This window comes from Pan paniscus, chromosome 20 (assembly GCF_029289425.2).
Source record: "Pan paniscus chromosome 20, NHGRI_mPanPan1-v2.0_pri, whole genome shotgun sequence".
Taxonomy (NCBI): domain Eukaryota; kingdom Metazoa; phylum Chordata; class Mammalia; order Primates; family Hominidae; genus Pan; species Pan paniscus.
The window spans coordinates 34,977,648-35,001,869 of record NC_073269.2 but is presented as its reverse complement, the minus strand read 5'-3'; the positions used below and the strand labels follow the sequence as shown (position 1 = coordinate 35,001,869).

The 24,222-nt window shown below is 48.5% G+C and overlaps 1 long non-coding RNA gene across 3 annotated transcripts; it reads right to left on the bottom strand.

The window, feature by feature from the left end:
• Positions 1 to 326: 326 nt before the first annotated feature.
• On the bottom strand, positions 327 to 14,494 carry LOC100975433 (uncharacterized). Of its 3 annotated transcripts, XR_004667898.3 has the most exons (6): positions 14,249 to 14,358; positions 13,162 to 13,300; positions 12,650 to 12,728; positions 5,214 to 5,429; positions 2,634 to 3,648; positions 327 to 1,850 (listed from the first exon to the last, which is right to left on the bottom strand). It is a non-coding gene; the product is annotated as an uncharacterized LOC100975433 (long non-coding RNA). The 3 variants fall into 3 exon arrangements; XR_004667899.2 differs by lacking the exons at positions 327 to 1,850; positions 14,249 to 14,358 and adding an exon at positions 14,447 to 14,494 and having other exon boundaries at positions 1,871 to 3,648; XR_008622091.1 differs by lacking the exon at positions 327 to 1,850 and having other exon boundaries at positions 1,871 to 3,648.
• Between the last annotated feature and the right edge of the window lie 9,728 nt (positions 14,495 to 24,222).

The window sequence follows — 24,222 nt, the reverse complement described above, 5'->3', positions numbered from 1 at the left end:
GGAAGAGAGAGGGAAGGAGGGGGGGAGAGAGAGGGGAAGAGGGGGGGAAGAAAGAAAAGGAGACAGAGAGGGAGAGAGAGAGGGAAAGAGAAGGAGAGAGGGGGAAGAGAGAAAAGGAGAGAGAGAGGGAGAGAAAGAGGGAGAGACAGAAGAGAGGAGGAAAGAGAGGGAGGGAGAGAGAGAGGGAGATAGAAAGTGAAAGAGAGAGGGAGAAAGACAGTAAGAGAGAGGAAGAGAGAAGGGGAGGGAGAGAGGGAGAGAAAGAGGGAGAGACAGAGAGAGAGGAGGAGAGAGAGAGGGAGATAAAGAGGAGGAGGCAGAAAAAGAGAGGAGGAGAGAGAGGGAGAGAGGGAGAGGGGAGAGACAGAGAGGGAGAGAAAGGGAGAAGGAGGGGAGAGAAAGAAAGAGAGAGAAGAGAGAGGGAGAGGAGGAGAGAAAGAAGAAGAGAGAGAAGGAGAGAGAGAGGGAGAGAGGGGGAGAGAGAAGGAGAGAGAGTGGAAGAGAGGGAGAGAGAGGGAGGGGGGAAGAGAGAAAAGGAGAGAGGGAGAGAAAGAGGGAGAGACAGAGAGAGAGGAGGAGAGAGACAGAGATAAAGAGGAGGAGGCAGAAAAAGAGAGGAGGAGAGAGAGAGGGAGAGAGGGAGAGGGGAGAGACAGAGAGGGAGAGAGAGAGAGAAGAGAGAGAGAGGGAGAGGAGGAGAGAGAGAAGAAGAGAGAGAGGGAGAGAGAGAGAAGGAAAGAGAGGGAGAGGGTGAGAGAGAGGGAGAGAGAGAGAAAGCTAGAGAGCAAGCCCGCAGGAGAGAACCCAGTGGGCACAGCATTCAGACAAGCTGAGCTCAGTATGCAGATTCAGCCTGGAGATACAGACCTGGGGGCATCAGTATATTTTAAACCTCAGGGAGGATTTGATCACCAGGGAGAATACCATAAGGTGGAAGCAAAGAGGCTGGGGTAGAAGTGGAACACTGGCCATCACCAGGTTTTATGGAGCAGCCACAACAAAGAACCTCAGAGGCCCAGGAGGGAGTTGCAGAGAAAGGGAGGAGCAGCACACAGCAGGGCCGGGGCTCTGGGGAGAGCGGGACTCCAGCGCGGTGCAGGGCTCCGGCCCAGCTACACTGGCAGCATCTTGGTGAGCTGAGCAGGGCGGCTCCTGCTGCGAGAGCGATGCTAGCGGATGCTGAGACAGAGGCTAGGGTGCAAAGAGGCTGCCCTGAGCAAGGAGGGAGATCTTCCAGAAGTTTGACTGAGGTGCCCCTGGAGTTGAGGGAATAAGCTTTCGAGGTAGGGGGCACCGAAGCCCACATAGGAGGCCTGCAAAGGAGTCAGGATGGGACAGGATTGGAGACTGTGAGGAGCCAGCCTGAGTGAGGAGGAGAACAGGTACCTCCTTAGGACAAAACCCAAGCAGAAGAGCTTTACAGGTGACATTGTTTGCAGGCGTCGTTGAGGGCCAGAGGCAGAAGTTGAAGAAGTTCCTGTCTGGGGCTTCTCCTTTATCCCATGCCCTCTGTGGATTGGGATGGAGAGGATCTGGAGTAGGAGGTGGAGTCACTTTGGAGAGGGGAAAGCTCACCAGGTGAGCAAGTGGCCAAGGAGAGCGAGGGAGAGCACAGGAGGACAGTGAGGTTCCTGGGCAGCTCCAGGACTGAGTGTGAGATCGCCCTGACATCTACCAGTGGGTCTGGCTGATGCAGGGCTAGAGTCTGGCTGGGCAGGCATGGCAGGAAGATGAGGATCTTCACAAGGGAGGGTTGACAAAGTAGGCCATGGCCTCTGGATGGTACGGGAAGGCTGTCAGTCCAGCGGGGGAGGGTGGGTGGCCCAGGGGGTGAGGCTGGAGACTGCAGTCTGTGAACGAAAGACGTGCATGTTCATCCTCTGGGGTGTCTTAAGTGTCGGCCTGTTGGGGTGGTCATATACACGGTGGGCCTGGGTGACACGCGGGCAGAGCAATCACACTTGGAAAGCCTGTCATAAGGCTGCCTGGTGAGTCCCGCAGTGCTTGGGAGCCCTTTTCTCAGTACTGGCATCGGCTGTGAGTTTCTGATGGAAAGAGCCCGGCTTCCTGGAGAGTGGCACCAGAGCTTTTATGGACTGTTGCTTCAGGTGGAACGTGGAGTAATTATTTTCTTATGACTGTTTGTAGATATAATTGTGTCCTCGCTACTCAGGAATTTATGTTCAGAAAATAATTACTATTGGATTAACTGCAATGGCAATCCTTTAATTCCACTCTCAACACTGTTTGTATTTAAGCCGAGCTTCCTCCTTGCCAATCTGATGTGTCTGTTACAATAAGCGTTTTAACTCAATTATCGTCTCAGACACAAATTATCTGTAATATGATGTAATTACTTTTTTTTATTAGGCTAAACTGGGGATCCTGAGCTGTGAATGCCTAGCGTAGCTTTGAGAAGTGATTAAAACAAACTCACAGGCCCTTCTACAATAAGAGTGTGTTTTTCAAAAGTCCAGTTTGAAACCCAGATCGTCCACTCAGGGCCTAAAAACGTATCCCTTGTGCCAAATTCACCTCCTGCAGGAAGACTTCCTTGCCCTTAAGTCACCCGGCTGTGTGTGGTTTGCTCTACCGCCTCCGGGCCCTTGGATGTGGGATTTGTTTCTCTGTACCTGACGCCGCTTGACTTCGTAGCTCCCTCCAGCCAATCCCATGTGGACCTCACTGGTAGACTGGACTGTGAGGCTTCCACCCGTACAGGAATTCATGCTGGCAGAGCCCCTCCAGAGAAAGGCACTGTTAGGATTGAATTGTGATCGGGTAAAGTTGTAGGGGTGGAAATACTCCACCTCTGTCCTCTTAGGGTCCCGGCTGGGCCTGAGAATTAAATGGACATAACATAGACTAACAGGAGAAAAGTGTAATGCAGGATTTATGTAGCATGGGAGCCCTCCTGCAGAAATGAAGACCTGCAGAAGCAGTGAGTCAGTTACTCAGAGATTGGACGGGACAAAGAGCAGAGCTGTGAAGAAGCAACTGAAGTCTGCAGGGAAGCTCAGAGAATGGAGTGATGCTAATGAGGTACTCACAGTATGCTCTCAGTTTGGACTTTTCACTCCCAAAGATAAGGATGTTGCCTTCCCTTCTAGGGTGGAGAGGGCATCTTTCGCATTGGAATTTCATCTCAAGGTACAGCATGGAGGTCACTGTGATCTTTTTGCACCTGCTGTTTCTCAAGAGTCTTTAGCTGAAATTGTCAATATGCCAGAAGAGCCTGTTTTAATCCTTTCAAAGTCCTAATCCTCAGGACCTCAGAATGTGAACACATTTGGAAATAGGATCTTTACTGAGGTTAAGGGTTAAGTTGCAGAGATTAAGCTAAAACAAGGTCAGGAGGGAGGGCCCTAATCCAACATGACTGACGTCCTTATGAGAAAGGGGAATTTGGACACAACTGTGGACACAAGGAAGACAAGGAAAGACAGAGAGAGGAGGCGGTGACCTGTAAGCTGGGGAGAAAGGCCTCAGAGAGACCTAGCCCTGCCAAGACCTTGATCTCAGACTTCCGCCATCGAGAACTGTGAGAAAATCCATTCCTGGCTGGGCGCGGTGGCTTATGCCTGTAATCCCAGCACTTTGGGAGGCCGAGGTGGAAGGATTGCTTGCACCCAGGAGTTCGAGACCAGCCTGCACAAAAAAGCAAGATATCATTTTTACAAATAATTGGAAAAAAAAAAAAAGCCAGGTGTGCTGGCGCATCCCTGTAATCCTAATTACTTGGGAGGCTGAGGCAGAAGGACTGGTTGAGCCCAGGAGTTTGAGGCTGTCATGAGCTGGGATAACACCACTGCTCTCCCACCTGGGCAAAAGAGTGAGCCCCTTACTCAAATAAATAAATAAATAATTCCTGTTACACAGACATAGGAAACAAATGCAGGCACTTAACTCTAATGGTTAAAAACACAGCACTGGAATCAGAGTGCCTGAGTGTTAATCCCGGTGCAATTACTTATTAGCACCGGGCAATTTAATCATATGCCTTAGTTTTCTCATCCTGAGAGTAGGACTAATAATCACATCCACCTTGGAGGGTTGATGTTTGTATGAAGAGCTTAACATCGTGGCTGGAATATAGTAAACATTAGACATGCATTAATTTTTACTCTGCATCAGATGTTGTGCTGCGTACCTTACTGAGTAAATCATCACCATGGTCCTATGAAGTCAGGGCTTTTATTTTTCTATGAGGAAACTGAGTTAGAGAGAAGTTAAAGAAGAGGTGGAGTGCGGACCTTGACCCCAAGTCTATGCTTACAAACAGTGGATTGCCTCATGCCAGCCTAGGGGGGCACAAGGTATGATTATGGGGTGACTGTTGTCTTTTTAAATAAAAATATCCCCCTTTTTGTAGTTTGACATTTTAATTTCATTTCAGTTCACATACACATGAATTCAATCTCACACAAAATTTAAACATAGATAAAGAATTCCAATACAGATCAAGACAAATGTCCGCCTTCAGGAAGAGGCTGGCAAAAACACATACAATTTGCTCTCAATCAAGTGTACAGTGTTCAATGAGTAGAGAGTTTCAGTTTTCCAAGATGAAAAAGTTCCAGAGACCCGCCTGGCGTTCACCACTGATGTGTTTAAAAGCTTCCTACTGTCTCGATAAGAAAGCTCCTAAGACTGTTGTTCTGTGACAGTGGATTTCCTGGGCTGAGATCCAGGGCGGGGCAAATGCAGCAGTTCCCACCTTCTCTTAAAGGCTGCAATGCCCTGATGGAGAGTTCTGGTTGCCCCATGGCCTTTTGCCTGCCGCTGGCCCACAGCTCTGTCCGCCTCTGTGTAATAGGCAGGGCTGGGTGTGGACATCTGGGTCTGAAGCCGAGCCCTGGCACTGCACACATGTGGCCTGGGCAGAGCCCACTCTGTGCTGTGTTGCCCACTAATGGTTTTTTGATTTTAGCCTGAACACCAGTTTTTACACCATGCATCCTTTTGTCTTTTTTATTTGTTTCAAGAAAATAAAATATCTCACAAGCAGACCGCCACCCACTGTGGCAGGGATGCTGCTCTCTGTTCCCACACGCTCCGCTTGGAGGGGGGCACACAGTAGACCCCCCAGAAGGATGTGCCAGTGAGTTTATTCCTCCTGCACTATCCAATATGGCCAGGTGTGGTGGTTCAAAGTTAAATGCAAATTATTTAAAATTAATGGCCAGGAGCCAGACCCAGGCCGCCTCACTCACCTTGTGACCACTGAATCTCTGCTGGTTCTGCCATTGAAGGGAGACGCTTCAGGGCACCAGGAGTGTTCTGGGTTTGATGGAATGGTTTGAGACGTTGGTGGTGGCAGTGGTTCCAAGGATGCTGGCATCTGTCAAGACCATTGTGCTGTACGCTTCTAGGTGATTATATGGAGATCATACTTTAGAAAGCTGATTTAAAAAGTGAAATGTCCCTCCCTGCCAAAAAATAAAGAAAATCTTTTATTTGCAGTCCCAAACTGACCTGGAGCAAACTATTGTCAGAAGAATGAAACCAACCGATTCCTAAGTAGGTGGCACCACTCACAGCACTTAGGAAGCCCCAGAAAGGGAAAGGCAGGATTTCCTAGTCCCTGAGGAGTTAAAGAGAGGGAAGCAGAGCGCCAGCCTTGGGCATCCAGACCACGGGCCAGCGCCTCCCACTCCAGACACCTGCCAAGTCCTTCCCTACCACACACAGTGCTGAGCTCAGCGGGAGCCTCGCAGGGACTGAGATGGGGCTCGTGGATAGGTGTGTATCGAGGGATGTGTGAGCGTCTATGTGTGTGTGCTAGGTGTATATGTAAGTTAGATGGGTGTGTATGTGCAGGTATATGTGTATATATGTGTGCCAGTAGTGTGCATGAGAATTAGGCAGGTGTATGTGTGAATGTGCACATGTAGATGTGTGTTAGGTGTGTGTGTGTTAGGTGGGTGTATGTGTGTATGTGTATATATGTGTGTGAGGTGTGTGTGTGTGAGTCAGGTGGGTGTATGTGTATTAGGTGCGTGTGTGTGTGAGTTAGGTGGGTGTATGTGTATTAGGTGCGTGTGTGTGTGAGTTAGGTGGGTGTATGTGTATATATGTGTGTTAGGAGTGTGTGTGTAAGTTAGGTGGGTGTATGTGTGTATGTATATACATGTGTGTTAGGAGTGTGTGTGAGTCAGGTGGGTGTATGTGTGAATGTGTGTATATGTGTGTTAGGTACGTGTGTGTTAGGTGGGTGTATGCGTTTATGTGTATATAAGTGTGTTAGGTGTGTGTGAGAGTCAGGTGGGTGTACGTGTGTATGTGTATATATGTGTGTTGGGTGTGTGTGTGTTAGGTGGGTCTGTGTATATATGTGTGTATGTGTGTTAGGGGTGTGTGTGTTAGGTGGGTGTATGTGTGCATGTGTATATATGTGTGTTAGGTGTGTATGTGAGAGTCAGGTGTGTGTTAGGGGGGTGTGTGTGTGTTAGATGGGTGTGTATGTGTATATATGTGTGTATGTGTATATATGTGTGCTGGGGTGTGTGTGTTAGGTGGGTGTATGTGTGCATGTGTATATATGTGTGTTAGGAGTGTGTGTGTTAGGCAGGTATATGTATGTGTATATATTTGTGTTAGGTGTGTGTGTGTTAGGTGGGTATATGTCTGTATGTGTATATATGTGTGTCAGGAGTGTGTGTGTGAGTTAGGTGGGCGTGTGTATGTGTATATATTTGTGTTAGGTGTGTGTTAGGTGGGTATATGTGTGAATGTGCATGTGTCTATGTGTGCTAGGTGCATATGTGAGTTAGGCGGGTGTATGTGTGCAGGTACATGTGTACATATGTGTGTTAGAGGTGTGTGTGTAAGGAGAGGGTAACGGAGAATAATGTTACTTGGGAATCCGAGGCACATTCCACAGGGAAGCCCCACTGGCCTTCAAGTTATGTAAATCCATCAACCAGAAAATCACTGATATTTTCGGGAAGACACATCACTAATTACCATAATGCCCACATTTGTGAGGCATTTAGCACCTGTGCTAAGTGCTGGGTAAACTGCAAAGGTATTAATCCACACGGCAGCCCTGCCAGGCAGATGTCATTATCTCGTTTTGAGACTTGGAACGTGGGTTTCTCAAAGAGAGTCCTTCAGCTGGAGCCTGCACGTCGAGGCAGTGGTAGGGCCGGATGTTCAATGCTGGGCTCCTGACCCTCAGCTGCTTCTCAGCCCCAGCCCAGAAGCTTAGATTCTGACTTTGTTCAGTGACTGCAGGGACCGAGGGCTCCTTCCTTCCAAAGCCCTTCCTCCTCGCCTGTCAGAATCCTCCATGGCCCTCAACATTTGGCGTGCGGAAAAATCAGCTGGGACCTTCTTAAACAGCAATTCCCACCCCATCCTAAGCCACTCTGACTTGCAGGGATGGGCTCAGGGCCAGGAATCAGCATTTTAGCATGAGGCTTTCCCGACACTCCAGTGCTGGTCTTCGGAGAACATCACCCTGGGGATTCCACCGCACCTGGTGCCAGCCTGGCTTTTATCCAAAGGTGCCAGCATGCACGGGGATGCCCCTGGCTGCTGTTTACAGAATAGACTCAGCCACAATGGAAGAAGCAGAAAGACCTCTCCGGAGGCCACTGCAGCCATCCAGTTGAGACAGGACAGAGATACATTGAAGCAATGGAAGTGGTTGGATTGGACAGAAATTTTGCCAGTGATGCTGACATGTTGTGAATGACGTAGGAAGAGAAAGAGACTGAAGTCACTGCTGACTTCAGGTTTCTCCTGGCCATTAGGTGGAGACGGTGATACTGATGGGGTACCATGCACCTGGTTAGAGTGGTTTAGGGGAGGGGAGAACACAGTGGTTGGTTTGTGGTGTGTTTCAAGAGAGTGTGTGAGGAAGACAAGGGGAGCCTGACTTTAGGGGAGAAGGGGGCTTCACTGGGAAGGGGTGAAACATATTTGAGAAGTTGGGTGACAAATTTGTAGAGGAGACTGAGCCAAGAAGAAATAGCAAACAGCCCAAGGAGGGAAGGGATCAGAGGAGATGATGTAAAAGGTAGGTGCAGATTTAAAGTATTGCTGGGTGGTGAAAAGAGCAGAGGTCAGGAGTCTTGGGTGGAGTCCTGCCCCTCCTGCACCAGGCCCCTTGGCTGCTCCAAGCTCAGGGTTTCTCCAACTGTAAAAGCGAGGTAACACCTGTGCTGTGGCTCCAGCAGGGCTGTGGTGAGAATCAACATCATATAGCATTCAAAACACCCTGGAGGGTGTGTTGCTATGAGCAGAACTTTCCCAGCACCCTTTGGGGTTTCTGCTATTGACCCCAGGGGTTACCCTGGGTGCAGGGCCCCGAACTCTTTTGGCAGAATGAACTCTTTTAGCCCCTGGGAGGCAATGACAGCCCTGTGGGAAGTGAGTGTGCTTCAAGATGATGTGCTGCTTTCAAAATCCAGCTCAAAGCCAGGTGCCAGGGCTCACACCTGTAATCTCAGCACTCTGGGAGGCCAAGGTGGGAGAATCGCTTAAGCCTAGGAGTTGGAGATCAGCCTGGGCAACATAGAGAGACCTTGCCTATAGAAAAATTAAAACAAATTGGGCATGTTGGTGAGTGCCCGTATTCTCAGCTTTTCAGGAGGCTGAGGCAGGAGGATGGCTTGAGCTCAGGAGATTGAGGCTGTAGTGAGCCACGATCGAACCACTGCACTCCAGCCTGGGCAACAAAGTGAGACCCTGTTTCTATAATTTTTTTTTTTAATTAGCTGAGTACAGTGGTGCACACCTGTGATCCCAGCTGCAAGGGAGACTGAGGTGGGAGGATCGCTTGAACCCAGGAGGTAGAGGCTGCAGTGAGCCATGATCACACCACTGCACTCCAGCCTGGGCGACAGAGTGAGACCTTGTTCATAAGAAAACAAATAAAAATAAAAATAAAATGTCCAGCTCTGCGTCTGGGTGACCTTGGGCCACTTCTCGCCTCTTCGGAGCCTCCCAGTCATCTTCTGTAGACTGAGAAAATCCATACCATCCTGGTCCTCATGACACATCTCTTGGGTGCAGGAAATAGAAATCTACTTGGGCTCACTCCAGTAAACAAAGATTTATTTAAAAGAATGGACGTGCCTCACAGAGCCCATTAGAGTGGAAGCGCCCTGGACAGGGAGTACTGCACACCGGGCCCTGGAACAAGGCCACAAGGCCTGGCCCCCAGCAGCACCCAGTACAATAGAACATCCATGGAATCAGTGCAGCTACGGGAAGGTGGGTTCTCAGGAAGGCTGGGAGCTGAGGGCTGGAATCTGTCTGGAGCTTTGGTGATCAACAGCTCCATCCCGCACCCCGCTCTATTCCTTATCCTCTCTGTACATTTGCTGGTTCATTTTCCTCTCTCTGTAGGTAGGAAACCTGGAGCTCCCATCTGCAAGCACCAGCCCAGGCTTGCGTGGCCAGGGCCCGCCTCTCAATGGCCTCTATGTATTTCTGAGCCCAGTTCCCCATCCCCCAAAAAGAGAATGTAAGTGGCCCAGGCTGAATGAGCGCCCACTTGGTTACAACTAGAGGAGAGCTCCCTGGCATTGACAGCGGCTCCTCAGGCTGGAAGAGGGGCATCCTCTCTAGAAAATGAGCTGGGGGAAGGTGCTACATCCCTGTTATGTAAATTTGACCAACGGGCCATTTTACAAAGTCACCTAGAGCTGTGTGTGGCACATAGTAGGTGCTCAGGGAATAGAAGCTATTGTTCTGTGTGGCCAGGAGTCTCAGGACCTCAGCAGGTGGGATCTTCAGCTCATTTGTCATCTCTGCATACCTGACTGGTGACTGTGTGTGTGTGTGTGTCTGTGTGTGTGTGTGTGTGTGTGTGTGTGTGTGTGTGTCTGGTGTGTGGGGGGCGGGAAGGGAGGAAAGCTGTCACTCCCAGGGTCTTGAGACCACAAATTCAGCAAAGTCCCCTCAGCTGGCAGCCTAATAAAACATGTGTTAGTTCCCATATTTTGGAGTCCAGTTCCAGCCCAGATCTGATTTAAGAAGCTTTTGAGTAGGTACTGTGGCTCATGCCCATAATCTCAGCACTTTGAGTGGCCAGGGCGGGAGGAGGATTGCTTGAGGCCAGAAGTTCCAGACCAGCCTGGGCAACATGACAAGGCCCCATCTCAACAAAAAATAAAATAAAATAATTAGCTGGGTATGGTGGCACAAACCTATAGTTCTAGCTGCTGTGGAGGCTGAGGTGGAAGGATTACTTGAGCCTAAGAGTTAGAGGCTACTGTGAGCTATGATCATGCTCAAGTGAGCTTTCACTTTCTCTGTGGAGACAAGTTAAAAAAAAAAAAGCAGCAGCTTTCACAGTTACAAGCAGAACCAGGGACATGATATAGCACTTCACTGCAGCCACATCTCATGGACTTCCCTCCCTTCTTAATACTACAAATTCCAAATACTTTACTCATGGAAAGAACATCCTTGATTAAGTTGGCTGATCATCATATAACGTATTCTGGGTCTCTATGTAATTTATTCACATGATCATTCAACATTCTACAGTTAAATCCTTCCCCCAGCACCACTAATGAGAGTCTTTCATTGCAGATGAGTGAGGACCGGGCTGTCCTGAGCTGACATTCTTGCTACCGCCTGGAGCATATGTTATACATGAGAATTAATAAGTATGAAGTTCAGAACATATCTAGGTATTGCATCATATGGTGTTTTTCATTTTTTGTTTGTTTGTTTGTTTGTTTGTTTTTGATAGAGTTTCACTCTTGTTGCCCAGGCTGGAGTGTAATGGCCCAATCTCGGCTCGCCACAACCTCTGCCTCCTGGGTTCAAGCGATTCGCCTGCCTCAGCCTCCCAAGTAGCTGGGATTACAGGCATGCAGCACCATGCCCTGCTAATTTTTGTATTTTTAGTAAAGACAGGGTTTCTCCATGTTGGTCTGGCTAGTCTCGAACTCCCGACCTCAGGTGATCCACCCTCCTTGGCCTCCCAAAGTGCTGGGATTACAGGCGTGAGCCATCACGCCTGGCAGCATCATATGTATTTTATGAGAATTCTACCTTGAGTGTTGAGAAAGAGACTGAGAGAGAGAGAATTCTCGTTCAAGCCATCAGAGTCATGGAGGCGTTTCTATCAATAGCTCTCTGTAAACTGAAAATAAAATCCTAAGCCCCTACCAGCTGAGTACCTCTTCTTGGCCTAGGGGACCCCAGAAAAATCTTAGAAAATGAGTGTCTGACCATGACAGGAAGGGAGGCCAGACACGCCTCGTTACACTCCCTCCCTTTTGGAGTTTAGACAAAACCACTGCTTGGCATTCATGCTAAAATAGAGATCAGAAGACTGACAGAGCAGACCCTTTGCAACAATAAGATACCAATTATAAACAGGACCTAAGGCCGTGCCAGACAAGGGGTAAGTCATGCACCCCTACAGGTCACTCTGACCTAGTAGTTTGGTTAACAAACTTCCTTAACTTAAAACATTCTTCTCTGCTAACTCCAAATTTTTAGACAAAGCTCTACTCCTTTAATCAGTTGCAAATTAAAGAATCTCTAGGTCCACTGATGATCTATAAGTCCCTGCTTCAAGATATTCCACCTTTTGGGGCTGATCCAAAATACACCTTCCATGTATTAATTCATGTCTTCACTCGCAACTCCTGCCTGCCTGAAATGTACAAAACTAAGCCGTAATCCAACTGTCCCGGACGCACTCTCTCAGGGCCTCTTAAGACTGCATTTCCGGGGCCATGGTCACTCATACTGGCTCAGAAGAAACCTCTGAAAAATACCTTACGGAGTTTGATTTTTCCATCAACAGCTCCATCAGTTAGCCGGGAGATGAGGAAGTTGCCTTGCTGATCTCTCTTCCAGTCCTGAGTCCCATGCATCTTCCATGGCTTGGGAATCTCTAGATTTGGGGGTCCTGAGGCTGCGGGGACGGACCAGCGGGCCTGGCTGATGGGGTGGTGGCAGGTGGGGCTCCTCCGCACCATGCTCAAATCTGTGGCATCTGTGACCCTGCTAAACATTTCCCTTTTCTGCTTCTTGAATTTTTAAATTTTTTATTCATTTTATATTTTAGAGACAGAATTTCACTCTGTTGCCCAGGCTGTAGTGCAGTAGTGTCATCGTGACTCACTTCAATCTCTGAACTCCTGGGCTCAAGCGATCCTCCTGCCTCAGCCTCCCGAGTAGCTAGGCCCACAGTCACTAGAGATGGGGTCTTGCTATGTTGCTCAGGCTGGTCTTGAACTGCTGGGCTCAAGTGATTCTCCCATCTTGGCTTCCCAAAATGCTGGGATTACAGATGTAAGCACTGCACCCGGCCACATTTTCTGACTTTCGCAGGCAAGAGCGGGAGAGCTGGGTGCAAACCTCAGCATTACAGACATCTGCAAGAACTTTCCAGCAGGCTGCTGGCTTCCTACGGCTAAGTCCCTTTTCCCTGGGGTAGTGGTGGTCTCTGATCCGCAGAATGTCAGCTGTTCAAGTGGGAAAGCCTGGGCCCAGAACTGAGAAAAGGCCTTTTCCAAGTCCCAGGCTGAGCCGCTAAGTGAGATGGAACAAAACCTTCACCTCTGGCTTCTTCTCAGCCAAGCCCACATTCATTTTCCCTGTTTGACATTTTTGACTGGAGGTTCCAACTAAAAATAGTGACCCAGTTACACACAAGGACTAGGAAACTCACCCTCCGGCCCTGGTGGCTGCATCATCTCGGCTTCACTCTGCGGGGCATCCTCCACAGACCCATCCCTCTCCAGCTGCCTCTGCAGTGTCAGGGTGATTGAACACAAAAGGAGACAGTGCTGAGACATGCCAGGCTTTACCACAGCATTCAAAAGGATTCAGCATTCAACCTCCAGCCTGGCCATTCAATGCCAGATTATCAGCAGCTCTGAAGAAGGCGCTCAAGAGGCTTCATCAGGAGTGCACAGCATGGCCTGAGCTGGTCATGAGAGTGAAGGTCCCACCATGTGGGCTGGGTGATGGGGGAGCACAGAGAAAGGGGGTGGGGGTGGGGTCACGTCGAACCAGGCTGGGCAGCAGCCTGTTTAGTAAAAGTCAGTGGGCACACAGAGCTAATGCCTGAGCTTTTCATTCAAGACCACAAGGTCCCATCAGGGGTTCGGGCACCCAATATGTTAGGAATTCTCCTTAAAGGTGGCCCCAGCCCTCCCAGCCTGTCTTCCCCGAGCATACCTGAGCAACATCTTCATTGCATTTTAGTCCTGAGATGGGGAAGGGACCCCCTCTTAGGGGCCTAATGAGCCTTCCCAAGCATGAAAATAAAGAAAACTCCTGCGTTCCTCGAAGGGAAATTCCAGGCACCTAGGTAGGCCTGAGAAGTAAGTAAGCAAGAAAGCAATCGTCACCTAAAGCCAAGGAAATAAGTCCAGAGATTTTTGGTTTCTCTACAGAAATGAAAGATAACATCTCAACATATGTCCCTGAGTTCTTTCACACACCCAGACCCCACTGCAGACCCCGGTGGGATTCGCTGACAGGTAGACCTTGGATAAGGGGGAATTGCAGACAGAACTCTGACCACACTGTTCTTTGTTTTAAGTTTATTCCTGAGAGGCTTGGTGGGAGTCACCCTGTCCCCTAGCCAGTTAACATGTTTTTCTGCTGACCCCCAATTTTTAAACAAAGCTTCTCTTCCTTAACTAATTGCAAATCAGAAAATCTTTGAATCCTCCTATGACCTGTAAGCTCCTCCCCTTTAAAGATGCCCCCACCCTTTTAGGCCAAAATCAGTGTGTACCCTCCATATATTGATTTCTGATTTTGCCTGTGGCTTCTGCTCTTCTGAAGTTTACCCCTATATTTATTTATTTATTTATTTATTTATTTATTTTCAGTCTTGCTCTGTCTCTCAGGCTGCAGGGCAGTGGCGTGACCTCGGCTCACTGCAACCTTTGCCTCCCGGATTCAAGCAATTCTCCCACTTCAGCCTCCCAAGTAGCTGGGACTACAGGCGTGTGCCACCACACCTGGCTAATTTTTGTATTTTTAATAGAGACAAGGTTTCACCATGTTGGCCAGGCTGGCTTGAACTCCCAACCTCCAGTGATCTGCCTGCCTCAGCCTCCCAAATTGCTGGGATTACAGACGTGAGCCACTGCACCCAGCCTACCCCTACCTTTAAACACCTTCACCCTCAAGCCATGCGGGAGGTCAGGAGCTGAGCAGTAGCTTCCAGATCCTCCTTGCTTGGTGCCCTGCAAATAAACGCTTTCCTTTTTATTGCTGTGAAACCTCGGTGTGGCTGTCGGGTTTTACTCACCTAGCGCTTGGACCCCAGTTCGGTTCTGTAACAGTGCCTCTCAGCGTTCAGGGCTTCCTGAGGATAAGGGCTGCAGAGCTGCTCTCTCCCTCCCCAGGGCTAGCTCAGGGTCTCGTGTCTGAACCACATGCTTTGTTCTGTCTGTCACAGTTGTTTTCCTATATTAGAGGAGAGGCTGTTTCCCACCTTCCTACTTACATTTGTGGGTGTCCTCCCGAGACCATCCCACACTTTGCTTAAGGCATGGGGCTGGGCAGGAGAAAGGCAAACCGTGAACTTCTAAGAGATCCATCTGCCCCCACAATTTGGAGCTTGGGGGATTCTCTGACTCCATTCCTTTGGGTGAGGGGAACACGTGTTTAGTCAACACTGTCCTTGTTTAGCCAACATTTGCTTTCAGAAAAGTACATTTCCCATGGAGACTTTTATTCCTAAGCTTGGTTGTCCCGAAAAATCTTCTCTCCTTTTTCACCCGTTAAGCAGAAACAAAAATGCATTTCTGCAGGGAATAAATCATTTGCCTGGAGGCCGAAACTCTGGAGGAAATCTGTCCAAATGTTCATTTGCATATTCGAGCTTTTAGCATTCTCCTCGTGTCTCCGAACTGGAAACTTGGGAGAAGTACCGACTCAGTGTTCCAGCACAGCGTTTTATGAAACCCAAACCAAGCTGATCAATGAATCAGTCACCCAGAACTGTTTCCTCCCGGGAATGAGCTCTGGGAGCTAACCTTGAACCAGGAAGACAAGATGAGGAAGGAGGGAAGGAATCACTGGATTAGAGCCGCCTCTGTCACCCGGTGGCTGATAAATTTTTTATTTCTCTGAGGCTTGTCTTTCTTATCTGTAAAATGGGCACACTTTGTTTTCTTCCATCCGAGTATTAATCAAGCCAGAGCCTGTTTAGCTTCTGAGATCAGATGATACCAGGCACGTCCATGGTATTATGGCCATAGACACCTTGTTTTCTTAATTGAAAACAGTTTTTTTGTCAGGGGCGGGGGAGTCACATTTTAACCTTTCTGAAGCTGCTGCCGCTTTTTCAGTGGACCAGTCATCCTCTTAACAGGCTCCTTCTGCAAGCCGCTTGTGTGGAAATAGCAGGGCCTTCCTTTGGCAGAGGAGGGCAGGGAGGGGGAGCTGGTGGCTGCCTCCAGCTCTCTCTCACAGTGACGATGCCACACTTCCCCAAGACTGCTGCCCTAGAGTCCCAGGAGTTGGTCGCATTCTCTCCCTTGATCATGGGTCCTGGCGTGGATGCATCTCCAGACACCCGGACATTTCCAGGGCTGGGTGATGTCCTCCATGCTGGCGTTAGATTCCAAGATAAGATTCCAAGGTAGATTCCTCCCACATCTACTCCTAACTCCCTGCTCTCCAGGTGCATTATGGGATGTTTGTAAAGAGCAGTTCTGGAGGCCCTGGACTCTGGTTCCATTCCAGGACCCGTCACCCATGTCTTTGAAGTGGAATTCCCCCACCCCTCTACCCGCCTCCCTCACCCCTCTCCCCACCTCCCCCACCCCTCTCCCCGCCTCCCCGACCATGCACCAAAGATGGCTGGGGCACCACAAGGATGTATTTAGGAGTGAAATGACACGATGTTGGGAATTTGCCTTAAAAATGTATGTGTATGGGGCAGCTGAGAGAAGAATGACAGAAACGCGTAATTGTTAAAAATGAGGATTCATTATATTATTTTCTCTACTTTGGGGAGTGTTTGAAAATTTCCGTAATTGAAAGTAAAAAATAAAATGAAAACTTATGAACAGAGAATTGAATGGAGGATGTGTGTACCCCACTGGCATTGATAAACAGCTCTTGCTTAGAGCAGGGTGGTCCAGGATATCATTTCTCCAGGCTTCCGAATCCAATTTACTCATTAACCTAATTGTGGACTCATTGCAGGGTGCAGAAAACCAGGGGAAGAGCTGGGCCCGGGGAAGCATTTTGCAGGAGACAACTTAGCCTTCTGTGTGTCACCCTCTCAGCTCGGGGTTCCCCTGCCCCTTGGGGTGTCCCAGGACAGAGACATAGAAGGCAGCTTATGGGGGGAGGTCACCTCCTCCATGCCCACCTTCTGCTCTTTCAGAGCTCCAGCCCCTGAAGAGGGCGAGGATGTGATGATGAGGATGCTGATGGCTCCCCTAGTCTGAGCACCTACTGTGTGCAAGCCCCCAGGCATTTCAACTACACAGCAGCCCTGTGAGGTGGCCCCTGTCACCGAGGCTTACAGGGTAGAGTTTGAGGCCTAGAGGGACTGAGAAGTGGTACTTGGCAGTATTGAAACCCAGTTCTCTCCGGTGGCTGTAGGCTGAGCTAGAGTGAGAATGGTCTTGGCAGCCACAGCTCTGAGCCTGCCTCAGGAGGGAGGGAAAGATCACGAGGACTCTCCAGTCCCTGGGGTTCCCCTGGCACCATGGCTCTGCCCCCGAGAGAGCACAAAGTACCTTACAAGCCTCCCTGAGGCTATAGGTGAAGGCTGCTAGTGAAGGCCCCAGCTGTGGCTCCCTCAACCAACTAGTCCCAGGGATACCTGCATCTTCCATGTGTACCTCCCTGGGGGCTGGTGTTCAGAAAACCGTCTGAGAAGAGACTCAGGTGGTTTGAACGTGCGCCAAGAACACCCTGGCTGTGTGGGCCATGTCTGACTGCCTCGAGCGAGACTGATAAGCTCTGACATTACAGGGAATTACATCTGACCTGACACCCATTAGGAGATAGTCATAAAAATCTCAACACCGTCAACAGTCCTCGCTGTGTCCTGATCACCTGCCAAGGCTGACGGCTGTTATTATTCAGCAGTTACAGGGCGCTTTATATTTGCAAAACCCAGACAGGAAAGGTTATTGTGCCTTCTCCTCTGTCTTATTAGGCAGTCAGGACCTGCCCTGGGAGAGAGGTCAGCCAGGCCTTCAGTGGCAGGGTGGTGGCTTAGAAAGATGCCTAGGGATGGAGCCTGTCACACCCAAGTTTAAGTTCTGATTCTGACAGTTAGTGGCTGTGAGACCTTGGCGACTCACTTTACCTCTCCAGTTCATAAATGGGAAATGACTCTCCATACTCCAATAATTTTGTTGTGAAGACAAAATGACCTCATTTATGAGCAGTAATGTGCCGAAGCCTGCGTATTAACTTCATGTTAGATGTGGGAAAGCTCAGATATGATTTAGATGTTTGTCCCTCCAAATCTCATGTTGAAATGTGATCCTCAGTGTTGGTGATGGAGCTTGGTGGGAGGTGTCTGGGTCACGGGGGCAGGTCCCTCATGGATGACGGGGTGTGCTCCCAGTGGTAATGAGTTCATGGGAGTGCTGGTTGTTGAAAGGAGCCTGGCACCTCCTCCTCCTCGCTCTCTTGCTCCCTCCTCACCACGTGACACTCCTGATCCTCCTTTGCCTTCTGCTATGAGTAAAGCTTCCTGAGGCCTCCCCAGAAGCCAAGCAGATGCTGGCACCATGTTTATACAGCCTGCAGAACCATGGGCCAAACAAACCTCTTTTCTTTGCACGTTACCCAGTTTCAGGTGTTCCTTCATAGCAACACAACACAAAATGGACTAATACATGCTCTTTATCAAAATGAACTGATAAACACACGTGTCTTGCCCTTGGGAATACACAGTGCAGCAGGAGAAATAAGACATAAACATGTGACAGTTTTTATTAATTGCAAGGAATTTATATTTCAAGGTAGAATAAACCATCGACCCAATAGTAATGGGCCTCATGAGCTGAGGCTTAAATTATGTGGAAGCAAATGGTATAATTAGGTAGCCACATAATTTATCATTCAAACCAAGAAACGATTAAGAGTGAAAGGGGGTGTTATGAGTAATCAGGGCAACATATGCGAGTGGGGACTGACCCAGGCACGCTGGGATGTAGGGCATCCTAAGGACGGCACATGCTGCCTCATCTAAGGTGTAGATGTGTGAATGTTTAACCCGTCCCTTGGAGCATCCCCAGGCAGGCACGTGCCTTTTCTTGCAAGATCTAGGCCTCCGGGACCATCGCTGTCCATGGAGAAGCCTGCACATGTGTTAGAATTTTAGTCTGTTTCCTGGGAATTGCTCTTGCACTCACCAGCTCCCCATCTTCCTGAAGAGAAAGTCCAAATTTCTGAACATGCCCCGCAAGGCTTTCGATGGTCAGGCCACAACCCTCCCTGACTCAATGCTCCCTCCCTCCTCTCCTGCTAGGGTGCTCCCTCTCCACCCATTTAACTTGCTCTTCCTCCTGCCTGGATGCTTGTCCTTCGGCTTTCACACAGTGTCTTAGCTCTGTGATTTGCATCTTAGCTTCGTGTCCATCCTTGCAAAGGGCTCCCATGGCCATCAATTCCCAGCCATCCTCAACAGACTCCCCAGCCTCTGGCTTACTTGTGTCATTGTGAGGAGAGAGGCCATTTCTCTTACTGTCTCCTGTCTCCAAAGAAAAGGAGGAAGTAAAAACTGAAAAATAACAGACTGATCGGTGCCACTGGCCAGGCCTGTAGGTTAAACATTAACCCCCACCCTAGAGCTTGTGCTATCTATAGATCACAGACAATGGTGTGGAGAAATACTTGCCTTGCTCACCACCCCCACCTAGTCACGTACCACCTGCTTGCTCAATCTATCACGACCCTGTCACGTGGACGCCTTAGAGTTGTAAGCCCTTAAAAGGGCCAGGAACTCTTTCTTAAGGGAGCTCGGTTCTTGAGAGCAAGTCTACCGATGCTCCTGGCTGAATAAAGCCGCTTCCTTCTTTAACCCGGTGTCTGAGGGGTGTTGTCTGTGGCTCGTCCTGCTACAGTTGTCTCCAAAACATTCAGCACAAATGATATTCTTTTTTGTTTTACAGAGAGTCTTGGTCTCCCATTCTCCACTAGCCTGCACCCAGAACAGAAGCATGCCATCCAGGTCTTGCTTCCTGAATCATCCCCTTTCCTAAAACAGGCCTGGCTCCTCACACAAACCCGACGGGTGAGTGGTCCAGTGGCCTCCAGGGGAGCCTTTAGACAGAAGCACGGGGATTGCTTTCTGGAGAATGATCATCACTCACCTTGGTAAGCCAAGGATAGAGACCAAGAGATAAAGGAGAGGAACTGTGAGGCAGAGCTGAGAGTGGTGGAAGGGGCTTCAGGAAAAGGGGAGGATCAGGAACCAGGCACTCTTGTCCCAACTTTACCACTATCTCCTCAGTGACCTTGGGGAAAATGCCTTCCCTCTTTGGGTCACAGTCTCACTGTCTGTTAGTCTAGAACTATTCTGCCAAGGGCTAGATTGTAAATGTTCTGGGCTTTGTGGCCACACATTCTGTATGACAAGTGTTCAGCTCTGTTGTTGCAGCTGAAAGCAGCTATAGGTAGCATAGGAACAAATGGACATGGCTGCATTCCAACCACAGTTTACACACACAGAGAGACTGCAGGTCACATTCAGCCTACAGGACTCATCTGCCAAACCCCAATCTAGAACAACAATTTCCAAACTGCCTTCTCCCAAAAGAGGGTCAAATAAATGTGGGAAATATTGAGTTCAAGGTATCTCCTCATTTCAGAACTTCTGAGAACACTTACTATGTGAGTGAATACTGTGACTTTCCAGAAAGGGATATTACATATTATATTATATAGTGACTGTGGCTTTTGTGTGTTCTGATTAGAATGGGGGCTTCTTGGACTACAGAAGTTTTGTTTTAGGGTAGAGTATTAGAGTTCTGTAGAAAAACAGAACGAACAGCATGTATCTATCTCTCTATCTATCTATTATCTATCCATATCCATCTATATATATATATATATATATATATATATATATACCTAGTGAGAGAGAGAGAGAGAGAGAGGAAGTTTTTGTTTTGTTTTGTTTTGTTTGAGATGGAGTCTCGCTCTATCACCAGGCTAGAGTGCAGTGGTACAATCTTGACTCACTGCAACCTCTGCCTCCTGGGTTCAAGTGATTCTCCTGCATCAGCCTCCCAAGTAGCTGGAACTACAGACGTGCACCACCATGCTCAGCTAATTTTTTTTGTGTGTGTGTATTTTTAGTATAGACGGGGTTTCACCATGTTGGCCGAGCTGCTCTGGAACTCCTAACCTCAAGTGATCTGCCTGCCTCGGCCTCCCAAAGTGCTGGGATTACAAGCATGAACCACCATGCCTGGCCGTGAGAGAGATATTTAACATGGGGGACTGGTTCACATGACTGTGGAGACTAGGAAGCCCTCACAGTCTGCCACCTACAAGCTGGAGGCCCAGAAAAGCTAGGGTGTAGTTCTGATATGGTTTGGCTCTGTGTCCCACCCAAATCTCATGTTGAATTGTAATTCTCCATGTTGGAGGAGGGACCTGGCGAGAGGTGATTGGATCATGGGAACATATTCCCCCCTTGCCTTGCTGTTCTTGTGATGGGGAGTGAGTTCTCATGAGATCTGGTTGTCTGAAGGTGTGTAGCATCCTTTGTGCTCTCTCTTGCTCTGCCATGGTAAGATGAGCTTGCTTCCCCTTTGCCTTCCACCATGATGTAAGTTTCCTGTGGCCTCCAAGCCATGTTTCCTGTACAGTCCGTGGAACAGTGAGTCAGTTAAACCTCTTTTCTTTATAAATTACCCAGTCTCGGGTAGTTCTTTACAGCAGTGTGAGAACAAACTAATACAAGTTCTAATCAAAGGCCCGAGACTCAGGAGCTCCAGTGTCCAAGAGCAGGAGCAGGTGGATATCCCATCTTAAGAAGAGAAAGCAAATCCCCCCTCTTCAGTTTTTTTTAATCCCCTTCTGGTGCTGAATGGGTTGGGTAATACTTGCTTACGTGGGTGAAGACAGTCTTTACTCAGTTGCTTGATTTAAATGCCAACCTTTTCTGGGAACACCCTTATAGACACAGCCAGAAATAATGTTTTCCTAGCTAACTGGGAATCCTGTAGCCGAGTCAAGTTGACATAAGATTAACCATCACAGGCAGGGTGCTGTAACAGACACTGCCGGGCTTCCCACATGGCTCCATGCTGACTCTCCCCAGGCGAGCTCATGGTGCCTTACTGCAAGTGCCAGCTTCTCTGCGCAAGGACTTTCTCTCCCCCCATACAGATACAGGCCACCAGTGCTAGAGAGCCACTGCCCCTGAGGACTGCCCTCCACCAGCAATGAAAGTTACTTGGATGGTAGATACCCAAGCTTCAAACTAATCCAGGAACAGAAATCCAAATACCACATGTTCTAATTTATAAGTGATAGCTAAATGATGAGAACACATGGGCACATAGAGCAGAATGACACACACTGGGGCCTAATGAAGGATGGAGGGTGGGAAGAGGGAGAGGATCGGGGTACTAGGGTAATACCTGGGTGATGAAATACACCATACAACAAACCCCCATGACACAAGTTTACATATGTAACAAACCTATATGACAAACATGTACCTGAGGGGCACATGTACCCCTCAACCTTAAATAACAGTTAAAAAACTTCTTGTTCCTTGGGGATGGGTAGAGGCAACTGTCATGTACAGTGTGAGCCTGTGGTTCTCCAAGTGTGGTCTTGGGCCCAGCAGTAGCCATGTCACCTGGGACCACTGAATCGGGGACTCTGGGGTGGGGCACAGACTCTAACAACCCTTCAGGGGATTCCTTCATGTGCCAATGTATGAGGATCACTGCCCTACACTGCCCTTCAGAGGTCCCCAGGGGACTGAGCCCCAGTTGCTCACCAACATTCCTGGTGTGGGCTCTCTTCTCTTCTCTATTTCACTTTCCCTCTTCCTTTCTGTGCTTTCTGGAATTGCCTCCCAAATCAGCCACGTGGCATGCAAACCCTTGTTTCAGGTTTGCTTCTAGGGGAACCCAGCCTAAGATAGAACCTCATAATGTCTAATGGAAGAGGCACTGTATAAATCCTGATCTAGAAGCCATCAGAGGCCCCTCCAGCAATATATTATATAGTGACTGTGGCTTTTGCGTGACCTGATTAGTCTGCTTTATCAAATAACCAGCGTGCCTTGGTTAAGTGCCTATTGTTTGCTCAACGTTATACCAGTTACAAAAATACATTTAAGTAGCGTCGTTGTCTGGGATAAATACCCGGGGTTCATCGTCTCACGCCAAGGAGATTAAGGACACAGACACACATGAAGAGTGAGTTTAGGAGCAGAGGCTTAACAGGCAAAAGAAAGAGAAAGGGGAACAGCTCTCTTCCTGGTGCGAGAGAAGGGCTTCTGAAAGGAAAATCTGGTGGCTTTACAGGGTCTGTCTGAGCACCCTGTGGGGTGTGTGGCACCTAACAGATGAACGTTGTTTTAAAATGTGAGTTTTATTATTATTATTTAGATAAGGTGAGGTCAATGGATCAGAAGAGGATTGCCATTAAAATGGTAATTCGTTACTCCTGTAATTCCCTGACCAGTTCTTCCTGCCTGCCGCACAGATCAATCAACTCACTGAGACCACAGCATCGCAGTAAAGAAAACGTTTACCTGATACAAGGCCAGCCAAGCAGAAGATGGAGTTATCATTCAAATCAGTCTCCCCAAGGCTCGTGGGGGTTAGGGTTTTTCAAGGATAGTTTGGTGGGCAGGGGCCAGGAAGGGGGACTGTTGATTGGTTAAGAATGAAATCACAGGAGTATGGAAAATGGTCCTCATGTGCTGCATTTGCCTCTGGGTGGGGCCACAGGATCTGTTGAGTCGTGAGCCACAGGTCCAGGTCCGGGTGGAGTCATCTGATCTCAGAAATGCAAAAGCCTTGTTATATGTAAAAATGTTTATTTAAAAACAAATGATTGTTCTCCGGTGCCACAAAGAAATAGCACTTGAACACAAATTTCATTATCTCAGCAAGGCCAGTTTTACTTTCTGCAGAAAGGGTACACTCACCAGCAGTTTTGCCATGAGAATACACTGAACAAAGCAGACAGGGTCATTTATAACCTAACTTGTCCACCTTACTGCTGTGTCTGGTTTCCATTGGCTGGAATGGGACCTCACATTTTGTATTTGTCCCAATTGGCTAGCAACTTAGAACTTTTTAAAAGAGGCAAAGGCAGAGGAGAACAAAGGAAGGAGGAAGTAACTTGTGGAATGCTGAGAAAGGTAAAAATACCTCCAAATAAGGAAGAGGAACAGGCTATGACCTAATGCTTGCTTGGAGCAGTATAAGCATGCCAGGGCAAATATTTAGGCTAAATTGTGGGAGCTAAGAGCACAAAGTATATTGATTTCTTTATTATGGCTGGCAGATATTTAAGAATGTTAGCACAGGTCTTGTATAAATTTCGCTTCTACGAGAAGTTACTACTTGTTCTTCGTCAGATGGGGAGGAGAGTCTCTTTGAAGAGGAACCTCTACTTCACTTTTTACAGTCTGAAAAGACATCTCCAAAGGCCAGGCACAGGTTCTACAATAGTGATGTTACCTGCAGGAGTAATTGGGGAAGTTACAAATCTTGTGACTTCTGGAGCAATGGCTGGTTATCATTTAGCAATGCCTATATCTTAGCAGAATTCAGGTCCCTCTCATCATCCTAATCGTGTGGATTTTCATTAGTTTTACAAAGGTGTTTTAGTTTGGGGAAGAGCTATTATCATTCTTGCTTTAAACTAGAAAGTATAATTCCTCCCAAAATTAACTTGGCCTATGCCCAGGAATGACCAAGGATAGTTTGGAGGGTAGAAGCAAGATGGAGCCTCTTACTGTCAGATTTTGTAAAGGCGGTTTCACTCGCAGTTCCCAAAGTGGGAGGCATGCCATGCAGGGCCTCCTGGGGAGGCACCAAAGTCGGTCAGGAGGCAGGGAGAGCAAGGGAGAAACAGAGACCAGAGCCTTTACTGTGGTTCCCATGGAAAAGGCAAGGCAGGGTGGGATAAGCAGACTTGGGGCTCAGGATAGGCTCGTTCTAGTACTTTCAGAGGCCCCTGGGCTACAGGCGCCTGGCCCTGGGATGATCAGGGAAAGGGAATAGTGGCCCAAAGTATATGAGCCCATGCAAGCCTGATAAA